Source organism: Columba livia, chromosome 1, assembly GCF_036013475.1.
Source record: "Columba livia isolate bColLiv1 breed racing homer chromosome 1, bColLiv1.pat.W.v2, whole genome shotgun sequence".
NCBI lineage: Eukaryota > Metazoa > Chordata > Aves > Columbiformes > Columbidae > Columba > Columba livia.
In genome coordinates, this window is record NC_088602.1 from 60,991,687 (window position 1) to 61,018,674 (window position 26,988).

Consider the following 26,988-nt stretch of genomic DNA (forward strand, 5'->3'; position numbering starts at 1 on the left):
TCACTTGTTACTTGGGAGAAGAGACCAACCCCCTCCATGCTACAACTTCCTTTCAGGTGGTTGCAGAGAGCAATAAGGTCTCCCCTCAGCCTCCTTTTCTCCAGGCTAAACAGCCCCAGTTCATTCAGCTGCTCTTCATCAGACTTATGCTCCAGACCTCTCATCAGGTCTGTTGCCCTCCTCTGAACCCTTTCCAGTGCCTCATTATTTTTTTTTTTGTAGTGAGGGGCCCAATATTGAACACAAAATTCAGGTTGCAGTCTCACCTGTGCTGAGTACAGCAGGATGATCACTTCCCTAGTCCTGCTGGCCACACTATTTCTGATACAAGCCAGGATGCTGTTGGCCTTTTTGGCCATGTGGGCACACTGCTGGATCATGTTCATCCAGCTGTCAGCCAACACCCCCAGGTTCTTTTCTGCTAGGCAGATTTCCAGTCACTCTTTCCCAAGCCTGTAATGTTGCATGGGGTTGTTGTGACCCAAGTGAGGACCTGGCACTTGGCCTTGTTGAACCACATACAATTGACCTCAGCCCATCAATCCAGCCTGTGCAAATCCCTCTGTAGAGCCCTCCTACCCTCCAGCAGATCAACACTCCTACCCAAATTGGTGTCATCTGCAAACTTACTGAGGGTGCACTCGATCCCCTCATCCAGATCGTTGATAATAATATTAAACAGAACGGGCCCCAATACTGATCCCTGGGGAACACCGCTTGCGACTGACCACCACCTGGATTTGATTCTATTCACCATAACTCTTTGGGCCTGGTTATCCAGCCAGTTCTTTACCCAGTGAACAGTATGCCCATCCAAGCCATGAGCAGACAGTTTCTTTAGGAAAAGGCTGTCAGGAACGGTGTCAAAGGCTTTACTAAAATCTAGGTAGACAATATGAACAGCCTTTCCCCCATCCACTAAGTGGGTCACCTGGTCGCAGATGGAGATCAAGTTAGTCAAGCAGGATCTGCCTTTCATAAATCCATGCCGACTAGGCCTGATCACCTGTTTGTCCTGTATGTACTGTATGATAGCACTCAGGATGATTTCTTCCATGACCTTCCCTGGCACTGATGTCAGACTGGTAGGCCTGTAATTCCCTGGATCCTCCTTCTGGCCCTTCTTATGGGCATCACATTTGCCAACTTCCAGTTAATTGTAACCTCCCCGGTTATCCAGGATTGCTGATAAATGATGGAAAGTGGCTTGTTCATGATGTCCACCAGCTTCTTCAGAAACCTTGGGTGGATCCCATTTGTCCCCATGGACTTGAGAATGTCTAAATGGTGTAGCAGGTTGCTAACTGTTTCCCCTTGGATTATTTGGGCTTCATTCTACTGCCCATCCCTGTCTTCCAGCTCAGGGGCCTGGGTACATGGAGATCAACTGTTCTTACTATTAAAGACCAGGGCAAAAGGAGCATTAAATACTTCAACCTTTTCCTCATCCTTTTTCACTGTTCCCCCCTGTATCCAATAAAGGATGGAGATTCTCCTTAGCCCTCCTTTCATTATTGAAATAATATAATTATAGAAAAATTAAACAAAATAAGAATTGAAAGCTGCATTTAAAAATCCTATTTTATCACATTTCCTCTTTAACTGAAAATAGCAGTGTTCTTTGCATGCTAAGTATATTCAGCATTTGCTTAACTACATTGTGGCATTGGAGAAAAAAACCTGCTTTGAGCATTTGCACAGAAACTAAATAAACACCAGTGATCATTTTACAACGACAGGCTTCTTATAAATTCCATCAGCACAGAATAATCTTAACCACATTAAGCTAGGTCCTCAGTTCACATATACTGCAATAAATTGTTGCTAGCAGCAGAGATCGTCCCTGCTGTAAAGATGGAGGAATAAAGGAATCATATGCAGATCATGGGGCATGAAAACACAAGGCAGTTTAGTCTATAGATGACAGGGAAATAGATGCTGTTTAAAGCAACAGTTGAAGCAGGCAATAAAGAACAGTAGTGAAAAATAAAATCCAAAACCATCACCAGCTGAAATCAGATTGGACAAGAAAAATGGTGATTGGTCAGCTGTCAAAAGCATCCAATAAATGGTATAAAACCAGATTAATGATAAAGTCATTGGGAATCCAAAACATTAGATAATGCTACAGTAAACATAACTGATGATTACTAGAGATAGAATATCTGGATGGGAATATTTAATTTGTTTGCAAATATGTTTACTGTATTTGCCCAGGATAATCCTTGAAGTTCTGCTTATATAAAATTAAATCTAAATATTCAGTTGCCATAACAACATAATACATTAGTTCTTTAGTGTTATTTTTGATCATTCAACTACTGGATTGTTTGCTGGGATCATTTTGAATTAACTCTTCAGCTTTTCTCAGTATCACTTAAACGAAGACTCTGCATATTTATTTAATCTCAAAGATACTTCATTTTTTTTTCTCCTTAAAGAAGCAAGACCATCTCAAAGAATTTGATTCTTAAATAACAACACCAGAAAACATATTGCACTATCATTGGTAGAATTATATGGTAAATAGAAAATAAAACTAGATAAATATCTTTCATTCTTTAATGTTTTTACTGTCAGTATTAGATTTTATATATAACCACACTTTCTGCATTTCAGTTCCTGCATTCACAACGTGAAAACAAAATTGTATTTAAAAAAAAAACAAAAAAACAAAAACAAAACCACACACATAAAACAAACCAAAAGCCCCTGACAATCTGTATAATTATTGCCAAGTGGAGAAGATGTCACTTTTAATGCATCTGTCCCCAGGTGGAAACCCAAGGGGAGGAAAATTTAAGAAGTGTGAATTTCTGTCTATACCTCCTGTCTAATGAGAGCTGTATTGAGACTCCACACCAGTCATGAGGATGAGTGATATCTTCCACATCAGCGGGACTAAATTCACGTTAGTATGTTTGTAGCAATGGGAAACAGGACTGCATACAAAGGCTAGTGTAAAGCTGATCAGTTGCTAATGCTAGTAATGTGTATGCTAGAAACACGCAAACTATTTATGAATATATTAGTATATGTTTAATTGTAAAATTTCTCAGTTCAATCAGACGAGGTCTTAACTTTCCACCAATACATCAAGTTTCTACCTACTGAAGAATGAGTAAATAATGTTAGTTATTTAAATAGTTCACATTCAAAGAGTAAAGTATAGTTTGTCTCTTGACACACTCTAATTCTTGTTCTATCCCATGCTCTTTTTTTCTCCCAAATGTACTTGCTTACATACAAATGTTCAAATACTTTTTCTTATTGTCATCCATAATTATTAGGCTGGTGCAAAACTAATTGCAGTTTTGGACCACGAATTTTAAATCATTATAACTAGGCTCAAAAACATCTTTATTAATCAAAATAGGAACCATTACAATCAACACTTTTTTGCCAAGGAGAAATAAGTTTATTTATTCCTGTAGCATAAAAATCCTTGCTTTGGGATTTGATGAACTCTTGAAAAGCATTTTCTACATCCAGCTGGTAGTGGAAACATATTCCCTGCAAAAAGTTGTCAAGATGCTTGAAGAAGTAGTAGTTGATTAGTGAGAGGTCAGGTGAACATAGTGGTTGAGGCAAAACTTCGTAGCCCAATTTGTTCAACTTTTGAAGCGTTGGTTGTGCAACGCGTGGCCGGGCATTGTTGTGGAGAAGAATTGGGCCCTTTCTGTTCACCAATAACAGCTGTGGGTGCTGCAGTTTTTGGTGCATCTCATCGATTTGTTGAGCAAACTTCTCAGATGTAATGGTTTCACCAGGATTCAGAAAGCTGTAGTGGATCAGACTGGTAGCAGGCCACCAAAAAGTGACCATGACATTTTTTTTGGTGCAAGTTTGGCTTTGGGAAGTGCTTTGTAGGTTCTTCTTGATCCAACCACTGATCTGGTCATCATCAGTTTTTGTATAAAATCCACGTTTTGTCACACATCACAATCCAATCGAGAAATAGAAGAGAACACAACATTTCAAAATGTTGATTTTTCAGATTTTCAGTCAGCTCATGAAGCACACACTTATTGAGCTTTTTCGCCTTTCCAGTTTGCTTCAAATGCCAAATGACTGTAGAATGGTGAATGCTGAGTTCTTCAGCAACTTCTCGTGTAGCTGTCAGAGGATCAGTTTCGATGGTGGCTCTCAGTTGGCTGTTTTCTACTTCCTGTGGCTGACCACAATGCTCCTCATCTTCAAGGGCTTCTCCTTTTCAAAACTTCTTGAACCACCACTGCACTGTATGTTCATTAGCAGTTCCTGGACCAAATGTGTTGTAGATGTTGTAAGTTGTCTCCACTGCTTTACGACTCATTTTGAACTTGAATAAGAGAATCGCTCACATTTGCTTTTTGTCTAACATTATTTCCATAGTCTAAAATAAATATAAAAAAACCCAGCAAGTAATAAGTCAGTAGTTACAAACAAACAAACAAACAAACAAAAAACCCTGAAAGTGAGAAAAGCACATATAACGTAGCCACATTTATTTAAGAATGTGTTCTAATTTCAAAAGGCAAATTTCAACTATGCAAAAACCTCAGTTTCTTTTGCAACAGCATGGCAGCTTAAAACACATTCAGGTACACATAGCCAAGGGAAGACGTAGGGAGAGCATGGAAAATATAAGCACCAAAACTGCCACTGGGGCTAGACTAGGATGGGTAGGTAAAGTCTCGTTTTTAATAAAAAGAACTAGACTGTGTGAAAACACATTCAATAAACAGAGGTGAAAAACTAGAAAAAAAATAACTAGCTCAATATTTGGTGAAGGGGTTCTACATCAGTTATTGTACTTAGTCCTCTTTTTATCTTCTTCAGTTTTACATGTTGACCTCTCACATTTCCTTGTTAACTGTTTCATACAATGAAGATTCATTCTTATCTCTTGTTTTTAAGTTATAATAAAAATAGAAAAAATACCTTATCCCTTATCAGGAGAGATACCTGACCATCCCAATTTAACCTCAAAAAAGGTTCACCTGATTCTGACATTCACTGAGCAACTAAACATAAAAAAATTAATAAGTACTGAATCAGATATAAACTAATCTACTTTTTCAAAGGCATATAATCTAATCTACTCTTTCAAAGGCATTACCTAAGCCTACAGTGGGAAATTGTGTGTGGTAGAGATATCTAACACCAGTCTCAGTTAGCATGTTCATGTGGTTCAGCTCTGTTCCCGCTAGACAGGGTTCTTTCAAATTTTTGAAACAGCAAAACCTCATTAGTACAGCTAAAGGGTTTAGTTACAATATATTGTAACAGTTCTGGTGATGGTTGTACTGTGTGAAACACACGCCATAGAAGGTATAAAAAAGATGAACATTAAACGATAAGGAATAAAGGAGAATCTTTCATATTTAATATCTGGATAGAAATTTTTCTCAAGCTAGTTTAAAAAAAGGTTAAAAAGTTGCCAAATTTATGTATGATTTTCCTATTAAAAGATATGAGGTAAACTTATCATATTTTGCCATTTTTTGGATCATCCATAAGTACTTTCAATTCAACTTCATGCATTATATGAAATAACTGTAAGAAGCTGCAAGGTTTAAGATAAGTTTGTGGTATTATGAAGGAAAAAAATAAAAAAAGTAAATAGAAAGTGTTTCTGTCAACAGTGTTTTGTGTCCCACATTTATTAGCTGTAGTAGTGCAAAATGAAATCATCACAAACCTATATAATTCAGTAAAAACTTCACATCACTTTTGTGTGCGAGGAGCTTTGATAATTCTATTATTACGCTGTGTAAAACTCTACAAACATAAATCAGAAATAAATAAGTTTTGAGAATTCCTTTAAATAACAACAGCTACAAAACCTGGGCTCATCTATTATCTAAGGAAAGGGTTTTATAGAAGACAATTGTGTAAAGCTTTCTATTACTTTCATCTAGTTGAACTAGAAGGTAACCCTGCACCAGAAAATTTCTGCATGCCAGGTGATATAGCAAAGAAGGATTTTCCACTCTCAGATGTTCTCCAGCAGTAGAGAATAGTTGTTTGCTGCCTTATGAGAAATGGGAATTTGGCATAGTGCAGAACAGCAAAAGCTACAATTGAGCATATTGCAACAAATCACTACCTTCAAGTTCATCATTAAACAAGAAATGGAAAGAAGAAAAAAAATACTTTTGCTTGGATCTTTGGCTTCAAAGTTACCTATTTCTTGCAATTAAAACACCTACAGAGGATGATTTGTTAGCAGTTACTGAATTAAAGACAGGAGCAGGGACTGGAAACCAAATGCTATTTCATCATTACCCTGACCTCTAAGGTGTAAACTGTGGACTTGCTTTTTTGATTTCACAGTAGTGTGCTGAGAGGACTAGTCAACAGAGTCATGCATTAGTCCTCTCTGATGAAATGTGGGCCTGAACTCCCCAAGCTGAGAAAACGATAGAACCCAGATCTCCTATTTCTTAGACAAATATCTCACTAGTTTTATCAGAGGTTGATGGTTTCACCTTTCATCTCTATTTTATACTCAAAGAGTAAATCCTACCCCTGTCTTTTAAACATACTTATGGGCACCAAGCCTTGGGAAAGGATCCCCAGAGCATTTCCCTCCTAACAGTATTAGCTCAGATAGCTACTAACATGCAGAGGACAGGAATTCAGTGGCATCCCTCTTGTAAATGTTTTTAGTTGACTAACTTCATGAATCTTCCTGCTCAGTACATGTGTCCTTGTAGAACAATCTTCTCAGACTGCATTGGAAAGTGGTGAGCCTATATCTTAGGCATAAAATCACATGTCAAAAACATTCCATTAACACTGACATTTCAGATTATTTTTTTTTAACCTGAAAGTTCTACTTCAATATGTTCCAAGAATTTCTCTAGTTCTGGAATGGCTGAACAAATTGATACCATTTTCACCCCAAAGCCTACCCAGAAACCAGAAATGTTTTTGTTTGTTTGTTTGTTTTATGTAGGTTGCCTGATTTCTTGATTTATCAAATTTGTCTTAATTTGCTAAGCTTATCCAAGTTCAATATGCTAACTGAACTTTGATAAAATTTGACACATCAAATTTAAGATGAAACCTCAATTTTACTTTTACTTTTTTAATTAGGAGATCCTAACCAGTGGTTGAAAGACTCAGACAGCATGTGTGAGAAGACTGGCTTTTCTTTCTAATAGGATTAAAACTTTTACTTCCTCCATTTTCTGTTTTATTCAGTCCTGTCAAGTGTCCTGCACAATCAGGCCATAGACCTTTCAAGGAATGTCATACATGGGAAAGAAGTGACACATTTGAAATCTTCTGTGCTGTGATAACAAATGAAATAAATTGAAATAGCTTTAAATTCAGTGGACCAAGACAAAAGCAGGAAGCATAGTGTAATGCCGAGGACATGTACTTGGAAGCTCTGGGTTCTAAACTAACTAGGTCTGACAGAAAATACAGAAAAAGATCATGAACTAAAGACCAAAAACAATCCCTCATCATTTCCTTATGTTATTCTTGTGTACCAACGAAAATACAGAACCGGGATGCAATGAACATCGCAGCTATGTTTGGTAACTATGAGCCTACATTTCTGCTGTCTGTGGGCACTAGCCATCATTTGTTTATGCTCATTAAACGTGAATAAAATGATTAGTCCTGTCACCCTGATGGTCATCATTAGTCACATGGTATGTCCCAAAGAATCTCCCTGATGAAAAACTGCTTTTTTATGTGCCGTTCTGCTCATGCAGTCCAAAGTCACCACAGAATCACAGAATGTTTGGGATTGGAAGGCACCTCAAAAGATCATCTAGTCTCATCCCCCTGCTGGAGCAGGAACACCTAGATGAGGCTACACAGGAATGTGTCCGGGTGGATTTTGAATGTCTCCAGAGGAGACTCCGCAACCTCCCTGGGCAGCCTGTTCCAGTGCTCCATCACTTTCACCGTGAAGAAGATTCTTCTCAAATTTAAGTGGAACCTTATGTGTTCCAGTTTATACCCATTGCACTTCCCCTTCACAAAAATTAAGCAGTGTTCTCATATTCATGCTCAGGTAAATCCTTTGTGATAAAAACTGTTACACCTGAAATCCATTTTCTTTTGAAGAAGATCTTACATCCTCTTCTACAGTTTGTTTTTCACTAAAGAAGAAACACTTTGAAAAACAGATGTTCATGGACCTGAACAGACTATTTTCTTTTGGCAACTATAATGAAGGAAGGTGATGCTCAAAATGGAATAGTTCCTCCATCCCCATAGCACTACATTTTTTATTACGCCATTACTACTGTTCTGCCATGTACCTGCTTGTTTGCACCCTTTTAATCTTATATCCCTGCTACTCTGTAATAGTTACTGATCATTATGCATTTATATTTCTTTAAGAGATACTTTTTAATTAGAACTGTAAAGATAACTCTAAACTACTTTTTCATACAGTTTATGTATTTGCAAAATTTAAACACAGCAAGCTCAACATTTGGGGTGTTTTTCTAGCAGTTTTATATCAGCAGTAGAGCTTGTTTAACATTAAAAACATTATTTCCACATACAACAATCATATGGATCATCCCTTAGCATAACTTACTTAGCAAGCCATTATTTCATCCTGACTCTAAATGACAATCCATTCATTGTAAGTATTTGCCTAATGATTTCGGTTAAAGATTGTTAGCTATCTTTTCCCCAAAGCATTCACTTGGAGTACTCAAGGGCCACTGTATTGATATTCTGTAGATGTGAAAGGCAGAGGCAAGCAATTATCCAATTCCAAAAATTTAATGAGGCTCAGGTGGATTTAAAAACACAATCTGATTTGCCCATTATATTCAAGGTCTACATGAAGTAGGTTCTATGTTTTAGAAAATTATGTATTAGGTTTATTGTTCAAATTACTTGCCTTTTTTTTTTTTTAATTGCTTTTACCAAGAATCTTAGGCACTTTCTCCATATACTTCCCTAATCTATAGTACTACAAATTTGTAATACTTATTCCTGTGCTACTTACTTACCTAGTTCCAGTGCCCTCTGAGTGAGTCAGAATGTGTTAAACCATTAGCAATTTTTCAGCACTGCTTAGGGATGTTTTTATCTTAAAACTGACAAATTGTTTATCAGTTGCCAACAGTGTTAAAAACAAAAAGAAAACACCTTTGTTTCTTTCCTGGAAAATGAATAAATAAATAAACACAGCATTCAGAAGTTAAGCGCAATCAAGCTGAGCTTTGCTTAAATGAATGCTTCCTGATTGCAGCAAAGAGGTGATACCAACATCCAGATTTTTATGAAGTGTAGAAAGCCACTTCATTTTCTATTACGGAAGGATACACAGATGTGGACAATTCAGAGGGCATTCGTTTTGAGGGGAATTTGTGGTGTGTCAGGGCAGCCTGAAATTTGAGAAAAGTTCTTTTATTTTGAATAAATCATCTTATTTTTGCAGAAGGAGTGAATATTAAGTATGTTTATTTAACCATGTTTTTGAAAAAAAAAAAAAGGCAGCTCAGAGTGAGAAGTTAACAAGTGAAAAAGTGCAAGGATGGATGATACCTAGGATTATCAGCCTCAATATCTATTCACAAACCATGCAGCTATAGGTCCCTCAAGCACACCTTCAAACATTTCGTCACTTGCAGTTGAGGGCAAAGTACTGAGGGTTATTTTGGCTGTCAGGTTCAAATAACAACCAGATCCGTACTCCCATTCTGTTTAGCATATGCTTCACAAACACGAAGATCACACTCTGCTACAAAATGTTAGGCTGCAGTGATGGGCGTAATGACCTTAATAGTTTGTCACATCCTGCAGAAAGTTATGTGCAGTGGTGTATTAGATTATGTTTTCCTCTCTGACCGTACCACTCTCTACTGGAATATCATTTTAAAATTGCTTAGATTGCCTGGGAAATTAGATTCTAGTTTACAAGCAGTCTTTTCATTATTTTTTTTAACTAGTAGCAATACATTGGAATTTATACTTCTTGCACTTCACTGTACACTTCTGGAAGTGTTAAATATTTTGCTGCTTGTATAACTATTGGCATCTGTTATGCAAGATACGCTATTGTGCTCCAGACTGTTATATGCACCATTATTATATAAAAGTACATCCTTTTCCCCAGCCATTTTGCCACGAGTTTACATGGTACAGTATATTCTTTACGGACTCTGCTTATCCAGGAAGGTTTTAAACAGAGCAATAAGTAAAATGCAGCAACACCAATTTACTAGAAAATGTTATTTAAAAATATTCAAATCCCTTTTGAAGTGTTTGATACAGAAAGACATAGACACTAGCCACATATTGGAGAGTATGCATAGGTTGGCGTTTTGGTTTGGTTTGTTTTTTTCTTTCCAGTATGAAAAAATAAATCTGTTCACACTGAACCGTTAACAGTCTTATCATCTCAATTTTACTAAGAGTTTGTTTCAGGTATACCAGAGGTTATGCTTAATATGGTCACACTTATTTCAGTGAGCTTTTCAATACAGAAAGATTTCATGTCACAGAAGACAGACTAGGCTTAAATTACATGTTAATACATATCTTTTGACATTTCCAGAGTTGACCAAACTGAGGAAAGCCTTTACCCAGCTTAAAATACCCGTTGGAATAGACAGATCTTGGACAGGAGTAAACCTTGTGTTTAAATACTTCAGAGATTCAGTAAGAACACAAATTAAAGGAAACATTGGGTTTATGTCCTTTGATAGTATGAGAGAAACATGGCATTTGATAGCTCATAATGTATCTTCACATATCTTTTGCTGTCAGCTCCTTTTCCCAGTTTGTACTAGATTATAGCCCTGAGCAATGTGATCTGCCATTGGACCTGCTTGGAGCAGGGGCTGGACCAGGAGACCCCAGAAAAAGTCCTCTGTCCCTAAATCTGTACTGCCACAGCAGAAAAGCAGATTCCTGACAGTTTTTTAGGACATTTGCTAGGTGCTTTAAAAATCACAAGCTGCTGATCTATAATGTCCCCAGTATAAACAGTGAACTCTTAGGGGTAAAATATTTTAGCTGTACCGAGTTTCCTTTCAATATACTGATAAAATCACTGCAGTTCTTGAAAAAGGTCTAGAGAAAGTGTTAGAAATTGCTGGCCAGTGCCAGTTCACCTAATTATAATATTCCCTCAATAGACTCTCTATATATTTAGCTGCTGTCTTGCTCCCCTCTTGGAAGGAATGCTTCTAGACTGGAATTTCTACTTCTGTTCCTGTGTCTCACCTATCATGTTCCATCTTCCTACTTGCACTTCTGTTTGTTTTTCCTCTTTTCAGGAAATAAACCTTTTTGAGTTTTAAATTGTAACACTTTATTTTAGAAGTGTTGTGTAAAGTACCAGGAGGAAAAAAAATAATCTTGGGAACTCCTGAAGTGTTCCAGGAAAAGACATCCTTCCCCACTCCCCCAGTTACACATTAGTGTATAATAACATAATAAACATGTAGTGTTAAATATGGCAGATTCATCTTTTCTGTAACTCAACACATTCAATAGAACTTTTTTTCTACTTCCCACATTTTCACCAGGACAAACATTCTGACTGCATAACCTGTTGGTAACTGTCTTATTTTAACAAGAAATTCTACCTCACTTCAAGAAATCTCTCCTATGATGTGCCCCTATGAAAGGTTTCTTTTTTCAAATATCTGGTATTGTCCTTTTCCACAGTTTCTAACCATCTTCTGAATTTTTCTCTATGATAGGGCATTTGATTTTCTTAGAATAAACTGATACTACCTTGAAGGAAAAAAATCATAAGACTTAATCTTTTATTCTCTGAGAAATACCAAAACTGACTGAAGCAAGTGTGACAATATTTCTTCTAATTTCTTCAGATGTGTTAGGATGCATTTAATCCAATCCTACCCTCATATTGTCAATTTATTCATCTTTTCCTACCCATTTCTGCCTCAAATGTCACTTTTTTTTTTTTCTCTTTAACTACTAGATTACTTACCACTACATTGAGAAATAGCCTTAATTTGGGCATTTCCCAAGGAATGGAATTAAGCCTAATGATACTTATCAGCAAGAACTGCTGCTTAATTGGGATAGTAATTCTCTCAACTGAGATGCCTGTAGGTTATTTACTGTAATCAGATAAGGACATCTGATCCTTATTTTCCTGAGAAGGTTATCAGAAGTGCTAATTCTAGAAAGATGTTGTAATTATATGAATACAATATTTCAAGTGCCATGGCCTGGTTTTAGCTGCTGTTTACCTGTTTACATCTGCACTATATCTATATTCACCATATAGGCTATACCACGAGTACCATCCTTTGAGGTATGGGGGTCAAGGAGATGACATCCTGAGCTCTCCCTAACCCACAGAGCAGGATAAAGAATGTAGCAGCTCATGCTATGAATGAACTGGGAACCCATTCATGAAAGCTGGGTGATCACTTGATCTGTCTGACAGCAAGAACATAGCCAGCATTGGACTAAACGTATAGACTAATAATGGCTAATAATGACTACGGAGTAACTAAAGTCAGCTAATGGATTATTCTTGTGAGATCCTTGAGGATGCACATATGCAATGAGAACTTGAGCAGTGCTTCAATGAGCTGCAGCCATTTTATAACTGCAAATGTAAGCTGTTCTGTCTGAGCTATTTAGGAGACTATGCTCTCTGGGATGGCTATACTAAAATAGTGTTTAGGAAAATGTTTCAATATGCTACTTTAATTCACTCTATTTTAGATCACTTGGTCAAATATAACAAAAGTTGAACTGCTGACAGAAGACATGATATCATTTTCGTCTCCTCAATGAGACAACAGTTTTGAGATGGGTAGGGCAACAGAAAGCTACTCCAGACTCAAAATACCGTTTTTGTAATTATACTCGATCACACCACTATGCAGATGAAAGTATTCAGCCTCTGAGCACTAGACATAATGGAACCAATCATGCAAAGCATCACTGTCAAGATAGAACTTATTACAATTAGGAATAAAAACAACAAAAAACGACCTTCAACCAACAACTTTTTTTTTTTTTTTTTTTTTTTTTCCCATTATTAACAATTTTACCACAAGTTGGGTGCACCAGAGCTTTAAAAGTTATATCTGATGGACAATCCATTCTCGATTGTTCTCATCCTGAAATTCACTGTTACTCTTTTCACTTGATTGAGTGTCTTGCTTTGCTTGGAGGTCAGGAATTTACTCTATTTAATCCTGCTACTCAGGGTAGCATTTTAGGGAATGGAAAGGATGAAGAATGACTGGTTCCATTAGTTCAGATCACGTACCCAGGCATTCATAAACCAGTACGAATGACAGTGAATAAGAAAACCATGTTTTCTAACATGCAGAGTTAATGCCTGTCACCCTAATTTCAAAGATCTTAGAAAGCAATTACTCTTTGTTTTGCTTTTCATTCTTCAATGGACATTTCTGCTTCGTTACACATGACTGTGCTGAGCCCAAGAAACATTTGCAGATCTTGTCTGAAATTTTAATGAAAAAATAAAGGAACAAAATCTGGATATGTCCATAAAGCAGAACTACATCTCTTTGTAAATTTATTGATAGTTAACCTGCATTCACCACAATCTGCACAAACACTACACTTTCTTGGATAGGGGAAAGATAATACTAGCTTATAAGAGCAGTCTGATAGCCATTTTTCAGCTGCTTAGGTTATGTTTTCCACTCAGCAATCTCATCCCAACAATAACTCAAGGAGTTCATACGTCTTCATTGCAGAACCTTACAAATAGACATAAAACAGGTAAGAGAATGCATAAATGTGCAGATAACTTTGAAGAATTTATACACTGAACCGTGTAGATACTCTTTTTGGTCCTACTGCTGCTGACATCATCTGATATTACATTATCCACCTGACTCATTTATCTAAATAAAACTAAGTATTTCTTTTTAACAGTTCCATTTCACCAATACATTTTGGCATAGATTTTGAGGACAGTACAATAAAGAACAACCTCAAGCTGTTTTTGTATGCTTTTAGAGATTGATCAAGCTTTTGAAATGACTGTGTATAGCAGGGGATATATTGAGCTCCTTCTAGTAGCCTCCAGAGATGCTGTGCTACATGCAGCAATACTGTATAGCTTCTACAGAATATTCCTAAACATCCATCTTTTGATGGACATTTGTAAGAAAACAAAGCTTTTTTAAGCAGAATGCGGTCTGTTCCCTGACACAGATCCATTAGTGTGTATGGACTGGTGAGGATTACAAAGTCTGTTAAGCTGTCGCAGCTCTTTTACAGGAGTTCAGTGTTGTGGTCACTACTGAAGGTAATTTGAATTCCATGTTCCTGTATCAGAGCTCTGTTCACACTCTTTATAAAGCAGTCAATAATCATGGAGCAAAGCTTCCTTGATCTTACTGTCAGATGCATGCTTCCAGTCAAAAACATGGGCAATCTCTAAAATATACAGTAAAAGTTATGGATATACCTGTCAGTGGTATAGCCATGTCACATGGACATACCAGTGAGTTCTTTTTGAGTACGTACATAAAAGTATGCTGGTCTCACCTTTGAACTCTCTGTGGGAACCATCTGAACCACATACACATGGTGGGACAAGGGTTGGATACTTCTTTCTCTTGATTATAATCAGTCATCCTTATGAGCTAGTGGCAGCATGCTATTCACAGTAAACCTACTTAAGATTACTTTCAGATTGGCTCTCTTCTCTCAGAAGGGCATGTCAATATTAAATATACTGTTCATTAAACTGCAGAATTATAATGCCCAAGAACACTTTGCTGTTGCATTGGATGTGTATTCCAAGTCCTTACAAAACAATACTGAAGAGACATTTTCGTTAGTTTCAGAGTAAATGTACAGAATGAAATCTTCCCCTGCTGAAGATGATAGAATATTTTTTGTTTGTTTTCATTTGATCTAAGGTTCATTGCAAGATAATCATGCCAGGCAAAAAAAAAAAAAAAAAAAAAAAAAAAAAGATATAATTTGGGGAAAGGATCTTCTGTCTCATTATGGGAGAACAAAACTATTTTGGTCAAGGGACTTGTCTAAACACATAACTTATAAAAAACAGATCTAGCATGAATAAAAGATATGGTGCTGTCACAGTCTGCAATGGACAGCACTAGGACAACATCACCACAGTGATATCCTCGTAGAAAAAGATCCCTTGTCTTAGGCAGAGCTTGAGATTCAGTTCCATTAACAATCAAAAGCAACAGAGAAGTCATTTGCTGATGGAAAAAGTCTTCACCTTCCAGCCATCTCCTTTGCGCTAGCATTAGCTGTAACATTGTGGTGAGACAGAGAATCGATCTCATCAAGAGCACCCAGACTGCAGGGAATGGACGAAAACCACCCTGTTTGATGACAGTTTATAGTCACATAGAAATTAAGTTATACCAGATAATATCTAAAGTACTGCAGATAAACAGTTTTTTGACCAAGTTCAATAATTGTGGTTACCACACTGTGCTGTGTAGACTAGCTTGTGTCAGTCTATCTCGAGCTGGTTCAGTTATTGGTTATGCATCTCATTGCACAATGCAGATGTATGCAGGGAGAATTTTCAAGCAGTATGACAAAACTGTTCTTTTAATTTCTTAAAGCAGGTAGTTTATGGTATAATTACAATATCTACTCTATGTAATTAGTATCCCATGCATAATTATTAGTAATATAAATTTATATCAGTATGGATCTCTGTCAAGTTCAGGATTCCATTGTGCTGGTTTTCTTTTCTATACAAAATAATTTACTAATTTCTAAATAAAAGAGTCTCTGTGGAGTTGAAACAAATAAACAAACAAACAAACATAGAACAAGTCAAAATAATTCTACATTTTCTACAGTGACCGTCTATATGACAAAACAGACACTCAATACTACAAGAAATATCTGTAGCACATTAGTTACGACTTTATCTTTTTAAATAGTTATTATAATTAAGTCAACAAAGTTAATCATGTGTTAATCACTCAATTTCATAGGTATTTCAAAGGTTTAAAAACTTTTTTTTTTTTTTTTGTATAGTAGAATATTGTTTGCTGAAAGGAAATATTTAGATATGCATTTGTGGATTGAAAATCAAGCCCTTTTGCACAGCAAGTAGGGTACATATTTTTTTGATTGGACCTAATCTCCTGAATCTCCACACAAAAATGTCAATTTGCCATAATGCTTAGTGCCAAATGGAGACATGTATTTAAAGGAAGCACCTTGGCTCTGCACTCTTGGTTGGGACACTGGCTGGCTGAGGGTGTAAAAAGACCTATGGGCTATGTACTGTGAAAGTGTACAGAAGCACTGAAGGGTTTTTAATGGGTTCCACCTTAAGACAAAGAAGAGAAGAAAAAAGTCAAAACATATGTGGTCAATGTGTACTGCTGGATGAAGAGACAAATGTTATTTCTCGATTCAAGCACTGATCTGTTTATTACCTGAAGCATGAGATAATGAAGATGAATGAAATTCTCTTCATTGTTGTTTTTCAACTGAATATGCCACCTGCATTACCTGACATTCACCAGCACTTTACATTTTAGAAAGTATATCAAGACCTCACAGCTCTTTTCTTCAAAAATAAGAGTTCAAATAGCTTTGTGGTTTTTCTTTATATGAGGGAAAAGACAAAATCTTTTTTCTTATTATGAGCTTAGACAGCTCATAGCCACTTAAATAAGAGGTATTGCGACAGCATACTTTAAAATATTTTTCCAGCTATAAAGATTTTATTTACAACTAGGTTTGTACTTAAGCCATCTTGAATTTACATATAAAATAAGCAAACAAGACAAAATTCTCAGGTTATTAAATCTTTACACATTTAAAGCACTAGGAGGCATGATCTTACTTTGACCTTGATGGAAAACTGCATTACTAGCTATATTAACTAGTGAAACAATAAAGTCATTAAATTTAATTCCAGACTAAGAATATATTTTGTTTTCAGTACAGAACTGCAGGATTTATCATTACAGATGAAGAAACATCTTGCCCTGAAAAATAATGTAAAAATGTGATACTTTGAGACATTCAAAATGAATCATAATGAAAATAACTTTAGCTGAAAAAAAAAATCAATTCCAAGTAAATAATTCATTTGGAAATGAATATAAAATAAATTAAAAATAAAAACATTTCTAAAATGTCAAACACCAAACCAAATGGTATAGATTGAATGTCATTTCAATCCAGCAACCTCATCCTATGCTGCTTGAATGACAAATTCACTTGTATTTTTAAAAACTTTTCTTACAGCTGGTGTAACAAGAAGCTGTATATTTATGTATTTACAGCTATGAGAGGGGTAGTGTTTTATTGAAGGAATAATGTCCAGAAGTCCCAAATTGCACTTATTATTTAGATTTATCAGAGATATTTTATTGGTTCTTAGCTTTGAACAAGCCAAAATAAAAAGGAAGACAATAACTGTGGTCGCCTCACAGAGCTTTTGTCCAGCAGAAATTGTAAGTAACTTTATGGTTTTTATACTCTCTTTTAACAATTGAGTTCAAAAATTCCAAGAATGCCAAGTGCGTGTAATTATATTCACATAGTCCTATAAGGAAAATCTTAAAGTTCTGTCTCACAGAGAAGTACAGTTTAGCTGTGGTAATTCCAGTGGCTCCCACTTTCAGCTAACTTTGCTCCCAGGTGCTTATTGAAAGTCACGTCTTTCACACAGAGGTGGCTCAGTGGCTTATGGACCCATTTACAATCCTATTTTCTAAAGTAAACAAAGCCTCTATTTCAGTTTTCCTTAATTCACCAGAATGTAATCTGCAGCAGTTTAGGAGCTGTCACACAAGCACCTGAGCCGTGCTAGTAGTAGATGCAGAGAGATAACGGAGAGGGCTTTGGAAGCTGGAAAGCAACACTGCAAGGGGTGACTCTTCCCAGCTAAGCCATTCCCAGAGCAAAACAGAGCCTGCAGGTAGTAATTCTGTGCACACCGAGAAGCCAAGGCTCACTTAAATCATTAGCGATGATCCAAACACAAATACAGATGCAATTATTAATGTATTAATCATTACTTAGTTAATAATAATATCTTAATTATCACCCAGGCAAATAATTTTTTGAGGACTCTCACACAAGCTTCCAAAGTTCATGTACTTTTTTCTCTTTGAGCTATTATAACAGTATCTTTTGGACAATGTATATTCCTTTGCTTAAACCTAAATTTGTTCTGAAAAATATATCTTCACCCAGCTCAAAAGTAACTATTATAAAATACATTATTAATTAATGAAAACGCTTTTCTTTTCTGTAAGCACGACACTGTCAAGTGGTGTTCAGTGATTTGCTTGTGAATCTGTGAGTATTATTAAGGTGCAATGATGTTATGACTAACTGGCAAAAACTTTCCATAGGTAAACTCAGCTAACTTTAATGGATAAAATCTATAGTAATAAATTTTCCTTAGACAGAATTCCCAACTATGTGAAATAAGATATTAAAATGGCAACATAATAACTCATCTAAACTTTTCACCTAAAAAATAACTTTCCACACCTAAAGCCACTATGTCAGTAATGCTTTCATTTATGTATCTGTGTTGGCCTCTGTTTGTGATTTCTAAATGGAGTGCCTTCAGTGACCACATTCCAAAGTAGCACCTTGACAATACTAAGATCAAGGTCAAAACCCACTTTTCCTTTAGCCCTCTAAAGCAGCATTTAGAAAGCTGTCATTCATATCTTTTATTAGTTACTTCAAAGGTAGTCTGGCACACCCATTACCATCTGATTACCTCCTAAAATCCTGACAAGTGTAATTAGTATTTTAATATCTTTGCACTGCTCAATTGCATTTTAATATCTTTGTGATCAAAAGGACAATGTAAGCAAAGCATGTCCTCTCAATATATAAATGGATGAATTTCATGACTTAGCTCCTCTAAGACTGAAATATTCAAGCCTAGAATTTCTACTGACTAAAATCTTAACTTTAAGTGGTTTCCCATTAGTGATTCTCTTTTTAACTGCCACTTTTGAAATAATAAAGTGGTGCAAACTCTTTTTGCCATACTACTAAACCCAAACAAGCACAGACCAAGAAAAACAAAATATTCATACTTATCCTTTCAACCCATTAAAGAAATTTGTCTGGGTAATGACACAAAATGAAAAATAAAATGCATAGTTATTACCCTCCCTACTCTCTCAAAGCCTGGAAAACACTTGTTTAAAATTTTCTGTTTTCTTTTGCAGAACATTTTAATGCTGACCATATAAGTAAAGGAACTTCAGGACATAAAATTTTAGGGCATAAAATGAAAACAATCCATTATTGAAAATATGTGCATTAGAATCATAACAACCTGAAACAAAGCAAACATATGAAAGCTTGCTTTGTATTCATTTGTGAAGTGAGCAGAGTCATGAAAAGGAACAGGACTGCTGCTGTCGCTCTGGATTTTTTGTGCTTTTGAGGTTTGGGTTTTGGGTTTTTTTTTGCTTCTGATAGATCAGGAGTCTCCTAGGGAAACAAAAAACATTTTGTTAACTGTTCAAATTGTTAGTGGTTTAAAATTCAGTTAAACATTTATTAATTCAAGTAAAATGGTCCTCCTCCAAATTAAAGATTATGTAATTAACATACCTTTTTCTCCTAATAGAGAAAACTTAAAAACATGCTCCTGTTACATCTCAGTAGTTGATAGGCACAGCAGGTAATTTAAGAAAACACTTTGTGTACTAAAATTGTCTTTGAGATATCCATTATACATCTGGAAACCTAAAACAAGGTGATACACGCCTGAGAGAGTATAGTCCCAGAAATACTCAGGCTACACCTGTCCATGTGAAGTTAACAATGTCAGTGCGTGGGCTCAGGTCTGGACACTGCTTCACAGGCTGCAGAAGCGGTAACATGGTCTCTACCCCTTTCCCAAAAAATTCCCCAGCACAGGCCACTAACTGATCCAAACAGGCAACCTGAATGTGGTGACCTCTTTTAGAGAGTGAGTGATTTTAGCCAGGGGGGTGGGAGTGTTGTGGTGCTTTGTCACCACCTCTTTCTGGTCATACTTTGTTTACTGCTGTGTCGGGTTGAAGTTTCTGATAGTTAAAAGTCAGATAATTTATGTGTAATGGCAAGGAAATTAAACACAAGCATCCTGAGGAGAAGATGGGTGGAAGTGATAAGAAATTACAATAGCAAGTTACTCCTTTTTCCCTCTTGATAGTTTAACAACAGTTAACTAAACGAAAGTATAATTACAGGGTAGTTACTGTCCTGTTGACACAGCTGGACTGGTGTCAAACTGAACAGCTAAGGTAGCACAGGGTACTAATGTTTTTGTCTAAATTCTCATGTTTTTGGTGGTATACAACATGCATAGAAGTCAAGAGAAGGGGTAGGAAAGCATCGTGAAAAGGAAGATTAATTACACTACTATAGTAAAGTAGACCTCCTCAGTCACCTCTATAATCAAGTAATTAAGAAGAATGTAAAACATATTTACCAATACAAATATTTTTTGTTCTAAATACTGAGATGAGCAATAAGTTTAACCATACTCCATTTAATTTTGTAGTCAGCTGATATGTATAGAAGTATATGTATGCATACATATAAAAATAACAATTTTGCTGAAAAAAATGGCTTGTAGTTTAGTGAAACTATACACTTAAATCTGAGGAAATATTTTCAACAGATTTTTTCCTATTACTTAGAATTCTTCCCAGTATCTACAACCTGATTTACGAAAATGCTTTTTCTCAATATTAATATTTGGTTATCTCTACAACAGTTTATCCTAGCTTTTAATTTCTGTAAGGGACAAAAATGTAGACCGATGAAAACAAATTTAAATGACATTTCACTCATAACATTAGATTAAACTCCTTTCCCACATACCTAAAACTTTCAGTATCTCTCATAGGCAAATAGAGGATCATTAGCCTTCAGAACAAATGTTTTCCAATAAAATGATGAATAAATTAAAGTCAAAAGCATACTCAATTTTCTGTCTGAAAATAGACAACAGCTTTGAGTTCAGGACATTCTGATCTCTTCCAAAGCCTAGAAAGGCAAGAAAGAACTCTGGCAAGAAAAGCGCTAAGTAACAAAATCAATGGAGGAGAAATTCTTCAAAATGTGAGCAAATCAATTCCAAAGTAATCCATCCCTAGGATACATCATTGCTATGTTATTGCTTCAGATTTATACAGCAACTGAGGCACTGCTTTGTTTTTTGTTTTTTTTTTTTTGGACTAACAAGGACAGAAACACCAGGCAACAGCTTTTTGCCCAAGATGCAAATTCAGCCTCAAGCTGCTGCAGTTTGGCAGTCCTAACAATGTAGAAAACACACTGCTAGCCAGGGATTCAAGTCAGTGGCCTGGAAATTAAACTCTGGGATTAGTCCCAGTTAAACCACCTTGGAAAGGGAAATTGCATGAGACCTTGGAGTTTCCACAGGCAGACAATGAAAGTACATAAGACAAGTAAAATCTGCATGCAGCTTTTAAGTTTTCTGCCTGGAATACTCCCCAGAAATATGATGCATTTTTACAGACTTGGCATGAATATGAGAAGGATGAATGTAAATACAAAGCATTTTCTGTTTTGATGAATTTCTGCCAAGAACCCTGAGTAAAAAATGCAGGTTATGCTTTAGTTCATATATTACCTTGGATCGGAATAGTGTCTCTTTAAGTAACTATTAGCCTAAGTATGATACTGTAAACATCATGTTTTCTGCAAGAGCTAACCAAATGTTCAACTATAATATTAGTAGCTTTATTAAATATGGTCTCATGGATAATTGCCATCCATATGAAATTAAAACTTCATCAATTGTGTTGTGCCTGGTTGCCTTCCTAGAAGCATTGAAAATAGTTCATTCCAGCACTCCTAGTGGCTGCAAATTAGGAAAAAGTAATTAGACACTTTAATAGCACTTTGGATATAGCATCAGCAAGAGCAGTAATTGGATCTTATTAGTTTGTGTTTTGCAAGTATGGTACACACTCACAACTGGTACACACAGGAAGCAAAACCTGGCCAAAACCTGAGAAGACATAGATTCTTTTTCTTTTTTTTTTTTTTTCTTTTTCTTTTGACCACAGAGTCTTTATTTAACTTTGTAGAATAAAGAAGCAATCATTAAGAAAGAGCTCTTGACAGATTTAACCACTACCAGATCTTAGTTTAACATACAGCTTTAAGAAACTTTTCTACTGTAAAGTTTCTTATGAATATTTTCATACTTCAGATATCACTTGAAAATGTATATGAGCTATGGCAAGCTATGCCTTAGTGAGCTTGGCTTAGTCCTGCAAATTTTTAACAAGGATAGTACTTTTTACAAGGGGATTTTTATTTTTGTTTTAGCTGAGTGCACAGAGATTAATGCCGTTGTCGAATGAACAGATCCTTTGATTGGCAAGTGTCTGGAGAATTATGTCCTAATCACTAACAGACAAAGGAGACACTTAGAATGTAAAACTTAGAAAAGTTATAGAAATGAAATAAAACACCAACTGAAAAAAAAAAAAAAGGCTAACAGTGTGCTTGATGGGTAACCTCTAAAAAAAGCCCTGGTAGAAAAATACATTACAGTTTATTTTCTTATATAAATCTCATCTCTGTTAAATACTCAGATCAAAAATCATTACTGAGCTACAAACATTATGGCTTTTTATGTATAGTGTTTATCAAAACCAAAATCTTTAATGATGCCCTTCTTTATAAGTAAACATTACAGTAAAATCCAGAAACAAGGATGAATGTAGATTTGCCCTTAGGCAGTCCCGACTGTAGACAGGTCCAAAAGTGTGAGACATATCTAGGTTTCCCTCTGTCAGAATGTGCTTATTATATTAATGTTATTAAATATTAAGATACTATTAAATATAAATATTAAATGTTTTTAAATTTTGAGATATAACTATTAAGATTTATAAATTAAATATAAAATTTGCAAATATACTTAATAGATCAGCTAGTTATATGCATAGTCTATTACGTTAAACTCCATGATTGATACCATCAATCACAAAATGCTGTATAACATAAGATATAATACTTCACTTTCATCTCACTTCTGATTTCATTGCCTACCACACATGCAAGTTGAGCACGATGACTAAGAGATTTTTGCTTTCAACATGTAAGCAAATTATTATACAGAATATGACATTGCAACAGCACTAAAATTGCAAAGTCATATACTTAGAAGTTTTTTTAATTCCAGATTTTTTCAGGAGTGTTCTGATACTTGAGAAGGGTGGTAAAGATACAGTCCAGATAAAATCTAAAAAGTGGCCTCAAGAATTTAAGTCATGACTGAAAACTCATATTTGGTTACTGTCTATCCCTATAAACACCTCAACATACCAATCTTCCAATTGCCAGAAATTTAATCCATTAGTTCTAAAAATACCTTACACATAACATCACCACAGTAATTAATGAATCAGCTAACCAGTTGAGCATAGCTATTGGCCATCACAAAAGTATTTTCCTCTTTCTTGATTCCTGCAAATCAGCAATTGAAACTAATGATTTACAGGGTGGATAGGAAATGAATGGGGTCAAACTCACCTCTCCTCTTCTACATTATTCAGTTATTCCAGGAGAGGAATCATTTTGATGCCTCTCCACTCCCCAGGTGGCAATTATAAATCATTGAGGTAGAATGCAAAGGTAGCATCTGAACAAAATTCTGAATTTGTTTAGTGGTAACATCAAAATCAAGGGGTCCAATATGCTAACCTCTGCTCCAAGTATGAACTAATGTCACAATCTTTTGGCCTGGGTTTGGATCTCAGATCTGCCGAGCTCAGATCTTCAAGCCAGGTAGTGGTCTGCTGATTGATGACCTTGAATTCACAGTAGAGGGCGAGATGTAGAGAGCTTCCCTCAAAGTGGCACTCTCCCCATGGTCAAGATACTCTCCAGAAAAGTGAGAAGTCATTTCGGATTTTTTCAGGATAGAGGTGGATACCTAACTTGGTTTCCAATGTCCCAAGTAGTGGGATACCATCACTATTTTATAAAAAGAACACCATATTTTCTTCTGGTGTTAGTGCATGGACATTCACATTCAGATGGAGGTTAAGGGGCTCTACACCCCAGATATTTTCTTCTGGGGCCCCATCTTAAGCAAGCTGTATCATATCATAGTTTTCTAGACTGAACCCATTAGGTCAGGGCAACTGAACTCGTTGCCTAATGGAGGCCTGATGCTGAAAACAGGATTAGCTGCCACTGCTTAATCTTCTAGTTGTTTTCCACAGGCCATTCTCATTTGCCTGATGCATCAGGTATTGTTAATTGAGCAAGGGAAGTAGATAAGTTATTGTACTATTGCAGTTGGTCTTTGCAGTTGATGAGAATTGGGCTTGCTTAATTCCAAACATGATAAAGATTTTAAAAGTTAATGTGCAGCTTGTACTGAATAATAACAGGAAAATATTATCATGAATAGTTAATCATCACTTAATTAAATTTTCAGGATACAAGGGCTACTAAGCAATTAAGCAAATATTCTGTACTTAAGGGCATAATTAAAGGGCCTTCCTGCTTCCTGCATATAACATCATTTAAAAAACTTTACATTTCTCATGATCATTTCTACCAGGAAATACCTGTGAGGCAGAAGGCAGATTATGCAGCAACATTTCATTTTTTTCCTCAAAGCTGTCACAATCAAAAATAATGTTTTGAAAAATGTACACAATAATCAGTCACAAAAGCAATTGTTCATTAAGTCTAGCATATTAATGGTCAATACCATGTAACTAGATCACTGAAATAATAGAATGTGCTCTTTTCAACAGTTTGATACCTGTGACTGATTCATCACACCCTTTCATCTGTAGTTAATAAAGTCTGGCTGGCACTCTGCTTTTGAGCATTAGTTAGATTTAGAGTTTATATGATGGGGCATTATAAGACTGGATGCTGCCTAAGGACAACAAATACGTATGCAAACATTGTTATATTCTAGCAAAAAAGTCAAAATTTATAAATCAATGTGTATGAAATCTGGTTGTCTTTATCAGAATGAGTTCTGGTTTAGAAATGCACACAAGTACTCTTGGGACTCAGGCCACTATAGTCAATTCTCAATCTCTTTGAGTAGTATGGATAAAATTAACAGAAAAAGACATTTCAGATTATTTCAGTACAAATATTTCAGTTGATTCAGACACACTCTTTCTTTCTTTCTCAATTAATCCTGCTATTTGAAATATTCCTGTCACTATGGTATCATAAGCTGCTCAAAACAACTGGAGACTTTTGGAAGAATCACAATAAAATAAGCAGCCATCTCCAGTTCTGCAGAATCTGCTATGTAACTCTGTTTATAGTAACCTTATTAAACAAGTTCAATAGAATGCTATGACAGTGGTATTGAATACTCTGGTTTACCTTATAAATTATTTTTTATTCCATTGATCTCTTTAACAATTCCATTTATTCAATTTCTCATGACACAAATTATTAACAGAAGAAAGACCAGCCTAGTTATCTCACCACACAAGCAACCTTCTGTACATTTCCTGAAATATGTACACACAATTTTCCTAAGTTCTACAGGTCTGTAAAAGATAGCTAATGTAATGTGATTATGCTCCTTTTTAATGAGCTATCTTTAAAAGAATGGTTAAACTTAATCATGTTATGAAACAATGGACAGCTGAGAAAATGCAGAAATAAAGACATCTTTGCAGATTTTGACAGCTGCTTTGTTCTATTTGTGGCTGACATTTTGACACATATTTCCTTCGGTTTCCTCCTGGAAGGCAGGTAGGACACGATTATTCTAATTTTAGTGTGTGATGTGCAAAAAGAACAGACACACAAAGAAAGAAGTTCTTCACTATTCCTCCTCAGAAAACTTATGGACTGAGTGAGTCATGAGATATCTTTGTTATTTATCCTACTAGAACAGTATATTTGGATGTCAAGAAAATCATAACCCAATCCCAGTCTATACTTTCCTAAATATAAGTGGTTGTACAGTTCTTCCCTTCTACTCATAGTCTACTGCAAGACAAAAAAAACCCAAACCAACCCAACCAACCAACCAAGAAAAAAAACCACGCCCACCCCCAAAACTCTCTTTAACTGCAATATTTTAAATCTACCAGTGCTTTCCTCTGTCTCTTACTTTCTCTGTGGTTAAATACTCATGTCATCACTAGCACACACAATCTCATCTCTTAATGAAGTCTGCTGCCAAAATCTAGGCTGCTGAGACAGCAATGACTTTGTAAAATAAACCAGTCAAAATAAAATAAAAAAGTTACATTTCTTTAGTGATGTTCTCCAATTTCAAACCAGTGTGAAGTTCACATGTACTAGTATTCAGTCTCAAGAAGATAATTTGGCAGCAGACAGAAGTTATAAATTATTGATACAAATTGTGTGTTGAATCTTTCTTATGACCTTCTACAGTCCACAGTAATATTTAGCAGTCTACCACTGGTTTTATAAACAGAATGCTGATTTGACAGCACACCTACTTTCACTCCTTCACATCTCTTTACATAAGAATCCTTAAAATGCAGAATAAATTTTATAGTAACACAGCATTTGAAAATCACTGAGGAATTCTCCTTTGAAACTACACCTTATAAAACAAATACCTTTGTAACTTAAGCATAAGCAAATTGGTTTTATGGAAATACTTTTCACTAGTCAGCTATAGGTCTGTCTGTTAGGACACAAAAAATTCTGTAGAATTCTATAGAATTTTTGTTTCTTAGGAAAATGTCTTGTTGGTAGATATACAAGCAATCTGTGGAGAAGAACTTACTGTGTTCTAAAAACCACAAAATTTTGAGAGATCAATAGACTGAAGACACTATAATCTGTGATGTCTTTCATAAAATATTCCTTGAGTGTCACCTTGTTAGCATCTCTGTCAGGTCATTCATTTCTCAGAAGCCCACTTAGTATCCTAAATACACTTTTCTTGAACCTGTAAACTCTGAAATTGTCCAGCTTCCAGGGAACTGTGTGCTTTGGGAAATTTGTTTTCTGTAAAAACTAGTTAAACTAAGAATTAAGAAGTAAATG

General features: G+C 35.7%; 1 protein-coding gene and 1 pseudogene across 1 annotated transcript in view; both read right to left on the minus strand.

The window, feature by feature from the left end:
- NALF1 (NALCN channel auxiliary factor 1) overlaps positions 1-26,988 on the minus strand; it is a 483,922-nt gene that overhangs the window by 186,303 nt on the left and 270,631 nt on the right. The gene's annotated exons all lie outside the window — the stretch shown is intronic.
- The window catches only part of LOC135579114 (histone-lysine N-methyltransferase SETMAR-like), a 31,351-nt pseudogene continuing 4,363 nt past the window's right edge, over positions 1-26,988 (minus strand).